This window comes from Castor canadensis, chromosome 1 (genome assembly GCF_047511655.1).
Source record: "Castor canadensis chromosome 1, mCasCan1.hap1v2, whole genome shotgun sequence".
Lineage (NCBI taxonomy): Eukaryota > Metazoa > Chordata > Mammalia > Rodentia > Castoridae > Castor > Castor canadensis.
The window spans coordinates 185,243,466-185,253,816 of record NC_133386.1 but is presented as its reverse complement, the minus strand read 5'-3'; the positions used below and the strand labels follow the sequence as shown (position 1 = coordinate 185,253,816).

Genomic DNA, 10,351 nt, shown 5'->3' with positions numbered 1-10,351 from the left:
TTTAGTTCAGTAGTCTTGGTTCTAGGCTTCCCTCGTTTTTCTTGCTGGTGGAGTCTGATGTTGCTTTTCTTCCCTCAGGAAAAGTGTCTTACAGACTTTGAGACCCCTGAACCCCCTTGGAAAAATGACCCATTCGTTTCATAGGAATCCATTAAAAGCTATAGTTCCTGTCTCTTGTAATTACTGTAGTATGGTCATTGGCCCCTCTATTTCCAAAATTTGAAATGACTTGAGATCATCCAGGACACAACTCCTTGAATTGTTTGCTGGTTTGAGGTGCAATCCAGAAATGATGAGGAATGCAGCAGATTTGTACTTGTCATTTTTACAATATTTCATAAATTCAGTGCATGAATCTACCCAGGAGAGCAAATTGAGATACATTCAAAATTTCAGGTGAACTAATACATTACAAGGATAGGTGACAAGTGTACAGCAGAATGCTATTTTTGAATTAAATTCCATGGGATATTAAGGTAGCCTTATGGTATACCAAAAGTGTTTCAAGACTGGCTTGAAAAGAAAACATCAGAAGATGAAGCAAAAGAAGTTCATCTAACCTTCAAAATTGCATTTGGGATTTTTAAACATTTAAAGGAAAGTCATATTCCAAAACTTATTATTCTTCCCCAGAAGAGGGAAGAGAATTAGAGGCCCAGCTCATAGAAGCATATTATCCAGTGTCAAGCTCAAGAAGTAACAATTGCCCAGGAAATTGAACTAAAACATGCTCCTAGACTGATTGCCATGCTGTCATATGAAACAGTCAATTTCCATCAGAAAGCTGATCATACTTTATTTAGTTTGAAGCCTCCATATTCTGATAAATGGAGAAGATTTCCACACTTGAAAATGTGTTTCCACACAGCTTATGCTTACTGTTACTATGGACAGACTTTGTTGGGTAATAATAAACGTTCTGAAGCAATCAAGTCTCTCCAAGAAGAAGAAAAGTATATACAAAGGCAGAAAAACTATGCAAAGAATATGGAGGAACCAAAGGACCAGGACCAAGAGTCAAACCTTGAGGACACTTGTTCTTTAAGAAGCTTGAGAACCTTGTGAAGAATACCCTAGAATGTCAGAGAGAAAATGGGTTTATTTACTTTCAGAAAATCCCAACAGAAGCCCTACAACTGAAAAAAAATTATGAAAAATTTTTTTCATCATTTGAAAGCAAACTATGGGCTGGTAGAGCCTGTGACTTTTGAATTTCCTCCTAGGAGTGCTCACTGGACACCAGAGACATTGGCTGTGTTTGATTTCACCAAGAGACCCAAGAATGAGAGTGCCCAAGAAGAAATGATAGCTGTGAAAGAACCAGACATAAAACCTCAGAGGGACACTGGATGCTACATCTCCTAAATGCAATATTTACTTAGAATGTCTCTGCAATAGATACAGTTCATATTTCCTGATTGATTTCCCTGAAGTCTATAGAGAATTATTAGATTTGGGGCAATCAGCCTTCAGTTTATTTATTCTTGGTTTTTAATATAGAGATACTTCATGCTTTGTTTTTAGACTCTCCTTTTCAATCGGAACAGCAATTGAAAGGTTTTATTATGCCTCTAATGAGTGTATGTGGGGCTGGAATTCTTTTTTGAACTCTGGGTAGTTACTTTCAGGTTAATGAGTTTTCAGGTGTGTTTTTCTATATTCACAAAAATGTTTATTTTCCTTCCTATTTCATACCAGAATGACAAGAATCAGTTTTGAACAGAGATTGTTTTTATCTCTCACCATCATGTTAATTGTAGCACAAACTTGTTATGTTCTGAGTTAGTTGTCAGTACTGGTGGAGGAAAAAGTCACTTAAAAGATAAAGATCAGATAACCTTCACATCAAATATCTTGCTCATACCAGAATCTATGGTTTACTTGGAAATTAGTGTTTACCAGAATTTATAACTTACTATCCTAATAATGATGTGCTTCATTCAGTCACTGTAACTCTAGAGCAATTTTTACAAATATTTTTTCTAATGGATTTTTTAGAGGGTAGAACTTTGTAGCACTGCTTAGTTTTCTGTGTAAGGGCAGACAGGAAGAGTAGAGAATGTCCCTTTGAAGAAGTTCATTGTTTCATAATTTAAAGAAAAACTTTAAATTTAAATGAGATAGGTTATCCTGAACGACACTGTTAACTACTTCTTCATTAAAAAAGTTTCAGTAAATGCCTCTGTTACCTGATTTCAGTGTACACTGATTGGTTTCACATGGTTTTCTAATATCTACTGACATGATTGTATTGCTTTATGCAAAGGCCAGAGCGAAGAGTTAGAAAAGCAGATATAGATACAGTATAAGCTTAAAACTGAATCCTAATATTTGAAAAAGTTCAATATATATACAAATTTGCAAAATAGTATAATACTTTTAGTGTTACACATCTATAAGTTTATAGTCAATTGATGATTCTCCTGGGTGTTAGATAATTTTCCTATTGTATATGATAGATTGGCTTACTTAGTAGAAACAGTAACAGTGGTGTGTTTTGAGAGCTTCCTGTGTGCTAGGAAATGTATTGAGCACTTATATAGATAAACCACTGAATCTACATAACCTTATGAGAAATATGGAAAATCTGCATAAAGCATTGAACTAGGAATATACATTTCATTATGAATGAATAGATTTTACTATCTGAATTAAGATTGTATTCAAATAAGTAATTACTTAAATCATATAGTTTATATTCCTTTAACACAGCAATAGGGAATCAGTGAGGTTGTTTTAAATATCTAGATATGCTAATTACTGTTTGCAGTGTAAAGTTTAATATTTGAGGCTGCATTTTCCAAGTATTTGTAGTAATAACTAAACAGACATTTTTATTTTGCTGTCTGTAGAAAAATATTTTATTTTTTCACTGTATTTTGTGTGGTCCTTGCTATAAAATCACTTGTTTGCCATTTACTGACAAAACTTTACACAGTACTTGATGCTAGCTCTTTATTGTCTGCTTCTAGAACCTGTTTATCTTAGGTATTAGACCTCATTAACTACACTACTAAATTTTCACATTGAGATTTTTGTGGATTATATTGACATATGAAATGGAAACATAATATACTCAGTGCATCTGTAAAATGCAGTAAATACTAGCATTTAAACCTGTAAAAAATGTCCATATACCAACCAAAGGATATGAGAATTAGAAGAAAAATCTCCATGCACTCAAAGAACTGAACTATAAAGATTTGGGTAATTCACCTATTGTAGGAGATTACAGCCATGGGTCTTACAGCCATGGGTATTGAAAAGCAGTCCTTAACACATAAAGTTAAAAAAAATTAAAAAGTACATAAGATTCCAAGTATCTGGCTACACGGAATGGTCATTTACAAGTAAATTTTCCAACAGAATTATAAAATAGAGAAATATTAAGAAAAATACAAATTTCTCCTTTAGAAAACCCTGTGTTATCCCAAAGATTCACACTTGTATTCAGTACCATGGGTAGAGTGAATGTGGAAAGGACACACCAGAGAAATTATTTATCTTATAAGAAAACCAATGAAGTGATGCTTTGACAGTAGCATAATAGAGTTGAATTTAATTACAACTTTGTAGTTCTAAATCCATCAACATGTCTCTTTTTCTTTAAATTTATTTTTAATATTACATACATTTTAAATACTAGGGGATTTCACTGTGATAATCCAATATAGGCATACAATGTACCTTGAACAAGTACATCCTCTCCATTATATTCCCATTTGCCTTCTCTCTCTACTTTCTTTTTTCATTAACTATTGTCTTCATATATATATGAATATATATATATATATATAGCATACTTTCCTCTTTACCACTCAGTTTCCTTTCCTTTTTTCACTCCATCTTTCCACTGAAGCCTTCAGACAGCCAGACATGCAATCATGTCCTATCATCCCCATAATTTTAGGGCTATATTCCACAAATGAGCAAGAACATTCAACATTTGGATTTTGAGGTTTTTTTTTTTTTTTTTTTTAAATCCTACTCAGTAAAATAATATCCGGTTCCATCCATTTTCCTATAAATGACATGATTTCATGTTACCTTATGCCTAATAATATTGAGCCTTATATATTTTCTTTATCCATTCATCATTGTTGAGCACCTCAAATGATTCCACAGTTTACATATTGGGAAGACAGTTGCAATAAATTTGGTTATGCAGGTATCTGTCTTATATACTGATTTACCAGCTTCAGATACCTGCCCAAGAGTGTTTGGGAAGAATCCTGAAGTAGGACTGTTTTTAATTTTTGATGAACCTCCATAGTGGTGATACTAGTTTATATTCCCAACAACAGTGTACGAGGATTCCTTATCTCTTGCATCCCTATCAGCATTTTTGTTTTCTTGATAATGGCCAGCCTTATTGGGCTGAGATAGAATCTTAGTGTAGTTGTGATTTTCATTACCTTTATGGTTATGGATGTTCAGTATTGCTTACTTATTTATTAGCCGTTTAAATTTCTTCTGAGAACTGTCTCTTTAATTCATTTACCAATTTACTATTCTGATGATTTGTTATTCTACTGTTTGTTATTTTGTGCTCTTATATATTCTAGATATTAATCCTTCATTTGTAGAATATTTGTAATGATTTTTTCCTATTCTTTTGGTTGACTCTTGATTCTGGCAATTGTTCCTTTTGATGTATAGAAAGATTTTAATTTGATGTAGGAACTTTGGCTCACTCTTGTAATCGTAAGTACTTGGGAGGTAAGGATCAAGAAGGTTCCAGTTTCAGGTCAGCCCAGGCAAGGGGTTTGTTAACCAATAGGTAGGCACAATGGTAGGCACCTATCCTGCCAGCTATGTGGGAGGCTGAGATCGAAAGGACCATGGTACCAGGCCTCCCTAAGCAAAAAGTTTGTGAGAGTCTAGATCAATGGAAGATAACTGGGCATAGTGGCATATACATAGCACCCCAGTGATGACAGGAAGATTAAAGTAAGGACTACAGTCCCTTTCTCCAAAATAACAAGGGCAAAAAGAGCTAGAACTGTGGGTCAAGTGGTAGAGCAACTGGCTAGCAAAGGTGAAGCCTTGATGTCAAACAAAAATTTTAAAAAAACAATAGAAGTTTTAAGTTCAGTTTTATAAACTAAAGTTGTTATAACTACAAGTTCTGACTGGCAGTTTCTGATAATTATAAAAAATAAAATTAAATAATTATTACTTCATGTCTATACACTAGGGACTTAATAAGAGATAAAGAGAAAGAGGGCTATGTAGAGAGGTGCAGTTGTGTGACAAGAGTAAGATATCAAAATGGGGGAAATTTGCATTGCTTCAGGTAAACAGAAAATATAATGGTTGGATATGGAGAAAAATGGACAACTATGAAAACCCTGTCATGCAATTCCATTTTGCTTTATTTTAAAGAAGCAAAGAAAAGGTTTTGAACATGAAAACACAAACAACATCAAGATAAGAAATATACAATAGCCAATCAGTGCTGCCTCAGAATCTCATATGAAATCCAGCTTTTATTTTCTAACACTCTTAAACTATCCTACCTCCGTGCTTTGGAGAGTCACCACAGTAGTGGAGTACACTGTTTTCCCTTTTTTAAACTTTTTTTCCATTTATCTATTGAAAGTTTAGCTTGTTCAAATTACATATGATCCCCAAAATTGTACCTGTTTCTCCAGAAATAAAAATCTCCCTCTACTGCCTGTGCTTGGTTATTTCTATGTGCTTTCTTAAATGTGTGTTCTATTGAATAAATTAATCTCATTTAAACAGATACTCACACTTTGTTGTTTCATTTGACACAAGCATTTTGTGCAAGGTAAAAAGGGCCATCTGCCTTATTCTATTTTATGAACAAAGTATGACTTATGATAGAGAGAATTTTGCTAGAAATAGTGAAGCCAGAACTAGGATGTGATACTATGATACTAAATAACCTCTCTATTTATCATGCATCCCACATGTCATATAAAACAACAAATTATAAGTATCCATGTAGATTGCATCATAGAAAAGACAAATCCTGATCTATCAGAAAATGGTACCAATTAACATCTTAATTTCCTGATGACACAAAATCAAGATATAAAAATTTCATGGTGAGACAAGTACCAAAGTAGGAACCAATATATCTATAACGAGTATTGGTGAAAAGGGAAAGGACGGATACTCAATGATATCAAAGCAGGAAAGAGGAGAATGATAGTGACAAGATAACAGCAAAGTCAGAAGGAAGAAGAAAAATATGTATCAGAGGTGAGTCGGGGATACAATGTTAGCTGAAGAATTTAACCCAAGATTTCATCATCGAGTTTAGCCTCTTTTTCTTTGATGGACTCTGATATCACATACCCCCAAACCACTGAACGGATGTGATGTGGATCATGCCCAACAGTTTTAAAAACACAATTGTGGAGAGAGTGGAGTACTATCCCAGAAACACTTCAAATGAAGGGACTTCCTCCCAAGAAAAAAACTTCTTCCAGGGCAGTCTCAATGTCCTGCTCTTTACTCACACATTCTCAGAGTAAAGAGGCTTTGGGGAGATAATACAGCTTTGTCCAGAAGCCAGTGAAAGCATAGGAACCTTGGTCCCATGTAACATAGCCCCCCACTGATGGAAATGATCCCAAGGAGCACCATCTTTTATAGAAGATACACTCAGTATAGATACATCAAATTAGACTTGAGGAAACTATGAAAGAAAGCATTTCAGGTGGATTAAAAATGTTGCCTTTTTCTTTTTAAGCAAACATTTGACTTCCAAAATACTTCTACTTTAATATACTTGGAAGATAGATTACATGAAGGCTAAAGTAAAACATGAAAATTTAACTTCACGGAGATATATCAGTGATTTCTATGACAAGAGGATATGTGGTGTGGCAAGTTGATATAGAGTAGGCACCTTGCATGTTAGAATATGCACATGGTTCCTCCAGGATAACTGGATTAGATAAAAAAACAAGTAGATGCTGGACTGGGGAGGAGGGCTGTGAGAAATAGGAGCTGTGTCTTAATTAGATTTTTGAAAATATTACGGAAGACATTTCCGTGTGCTCAGAGAGATGCCTCTGAAATTACATCTTCATCATTTATTAAATTTAAAAATTTATAAAAGACTCCCAGATTCAGATATCTCAACTTCTGGGCAATTTTTTCTGCTCTTAAGAATTCTTTGTTACACTGCAATGATATTTGCACAAAGCAAAGCTTTAAGACATGTTCTGACATCTAGTGGACTTGCATGTTTTAATTAATAAAGTTGTAACTCAAGACAGGATGCATGCACATAAACTTTAGAATTCTCTATAAAAATTTTTGTTGTAAGCATGTTTCATCATTATGAGAGAAGAGTGGGTAGTTATCAATTCATCATAAAATTATCCATAAAAATCAAGATCTTCACTATAGATGTGCAGAGATGTCAAATATTTTTACAGGAACTCTACTTAATAGTGTGATAGAAAAATAATATACAGTTTGGATAAAGAATATGTTATTAAATCATGGAATAGAGTCCTGTGTAATCATTTACTGGTAGAAAGCTAGAATAGTGAGCTGAGAGGAGGGACCTGAGAACTCATTTTTGGCTAATCAGAGCACCTGAAGAATCTTCCTTGGCATCTCTGTTTTTATCAGGTCCAATACCTATCCTTTCTTCTCTGAAGAACCTGCTTATATTGAAATAATTCCTCTTCACTCACCTCTTGCCCTCTCTTTCTCCTCCAACATCTGGCAGGTTTCTCTCCCCACCCAATAGAAACCCTCTACATGTTCTTTTTTCCTTTAGGTACAGTTTCTTTATATTAAAGAAAACATAATATTTATCTTTCTGAGTATGGCTTATTTCATTTCCCATGATAATCTCCAGTTCCATCCATTTTCCCACAAATGATGCATTTCCATTCTTGTTCATGAATGAACAATATTCCATATTGTATATATATATACATATATATATATATATATACACACACACAAACACATAATGATATATATATATATATATATATATATATATATATATATATATATCTAATCTGTTCATCAGTTGATGTGCACTTAGGCTAATTCCGTAACTCAACTATTGTGAATAGGGCTGTGATAAAATTGGGTGTGGAGATATCTCTGTTGTGTACTGATTTGCATTCCTTTGGGAATATGCCCAGGGGTGGGAGAACAGGAACACAAATGTTTTAGTTCTATTTTCAGTTTGTTGAGGAACATCCATAATGATTTCTGTAGTGGTTGGGCTAATATGAAGTCCCACCATGTATATGTGTTCCTTTTTCTTCACATCCTTCCCTGCATGTGTTATTATTTGCTTTTTTCATGATAGACATTCTGACCAGAGTGAGGTGGAATCTCAATGTCATTGTGATTTAAATTTCCTTTACGGCTAAGGACATTGAACACTTCTTTTTCTGTGAATTAGTCAGTTTTACTTCTTGTTTTGAAAATATTTGTACAATTTATTTGCCCATTTGTTAACTGGGTTACTTTTTCCTTTGTTGTTTAGTTTTTGAGCTCTTACTATATTCTGATAATTAATCTCTTATCAGATGAGAGGCTGGCAAAGATTTTCTCTCACTCTATATGTGTTCTTTTCACTTTGATAACTGTTTCATTTGATTTTTAATCTGATGAAATCCCATTTATCTGTTCTTGCTCTTATTTCCTGAGCAATTGGTATTCTATTCAGAATGTTGTTTCCTGTACCAGTATTTTGAAGTGTTTTCCCTACAGTTCACTGTAGTGTCTTCAATACTTCAAGTTTTATATTGAGGTCCTTGATGTTTCTCAATTTATTTTTGTACAGAATGAGAGATAGGTATCTAGTTCCAGTTTTATTCATGTGGATATCCTGTTTCCTTGTACCATTTCTAGAAGTGGATGTCTTTCATCCAACATGATGTTTTTGAAGACATTGTGGAAAATCACATGACTGTAGCAGTGTGACCTTATTTCTTGGTCCTTTACTTGATTCCATTGTCTACATATCTGTTTTTGTGCCAGTGCCATGCTGTTTTTGTTACTATGGCTTTGTAGTGCCGTTTGAATTTGGGCATTGTGATACCTCCAGAATTTCTCTTTTTGCTCAGAGTTGTATTGTCTATTCTGGGACTCTTGTGCTTCTGTAGGAATTTTTGTATTGCTTTTTTGTCTATTTCTATAAAGAATATTGTTGAAAGTTTTCTGTTGTTCTGTGGATTGAGCCCTGGGCCTCAAAATGCTGGGCAAATGTTCTACAACAGACATACACCCAATCTCTTTGGGATTTTGATGAGGATTGCATGAATCTCCAGATTGCTTACACTGTTATAGCCATTTTCATAACACTAATTCTGGCAATCTGGACTGGATGGTATAGTAGAAAACCTGCTTGGCAAGTGGGAAACCCTGAGTTCCAAACCCAGTCCCACCAAAAAAAAATCAGTTACTTCTGACAATCCATGAACATGGGAGGTCCTTTCATAATCTATTGTCTTGTTCAGTTTCTTTCTTTAGTTTTATAGTTTGATTGTAGGTGTCTTTCACCTGGTTAATTAAGTTTACTCCTAGGTTTTCCTTTAGGCTGCTGTGAATAGGATTGTTTTCCTGATTTCTTTCTCAGCGTATTCATTATTGGTATATAAAGTTGTGTATATTGTTTTGTATCCTGCTACTTTATTGTGATCTACAAGTTTTCTGGTGAAGTATGTAAGTCCTTTTAAGTATAGGATCATATCATCTGCAAATAGGGATAATTTGATCGCTTACTTTCCTATTTGAATCTTTTATTGAATTGAATCCATTTATTGAATTGAATCCATCTGATCCTGGGCTTTTATTGGTTGAGAGACTATTACTGCATTTGTTTCATGGTAGTTTCAGATTTGTTCAAGTTGTTTATATCATACAGTTCATTTTTTTGTTGGTCATATGTGTATAGAGATTTATCCATTTTTTTTTTACATTTACCAGTGTATTGTAATATGCTGTTAAAATATTCCCTAAAGATACTCTGAATTTCATTGGTATCATTGCAATACTGGCCTCAATTTCTAATTTTATTCTTTTGAGTCTTCTTCTTTTGTTTACTTTGGCTAAAGGCTTGACAATCTTATTCATCTTTCCAAAGAAACAACTCTTTGTTTCATTGATTCTTTGCATGGTTTTTTAGTCTCCAGTTCACTAATTCCTACCCTGATAATTATTTCTTTCCCTCTATGTAATTGGGGTTTGGCTCATTCTAGTTTTTCTACTTTCACTGTGCCATTAGGTTATTTGTTTGACTTCTCACTATGATAAATACTCCTGCTGTAAATTTACCCTTTAGAACTGTGATTATTGCATCCTACAACTTCTGGGTAGTATTTTTATTTTCATTTGA

The 10,351-nt window shown here is 33.9% G+C and overlaps 1 pseudogene; it reads left to right on the top strand.

The window, feature by feature from the left end:
- Window positions 1-124: 124 nt before the first annotated feature.
- On the top strand, window positions 125-1,365 carry LOC109676234 (BRO1 domain-containing protein BROX-like; annotated as a pseudogene).
- The last annotated feature ends 8,986 nt before the right edge of the window (window positions 1,366-10,351 follow it).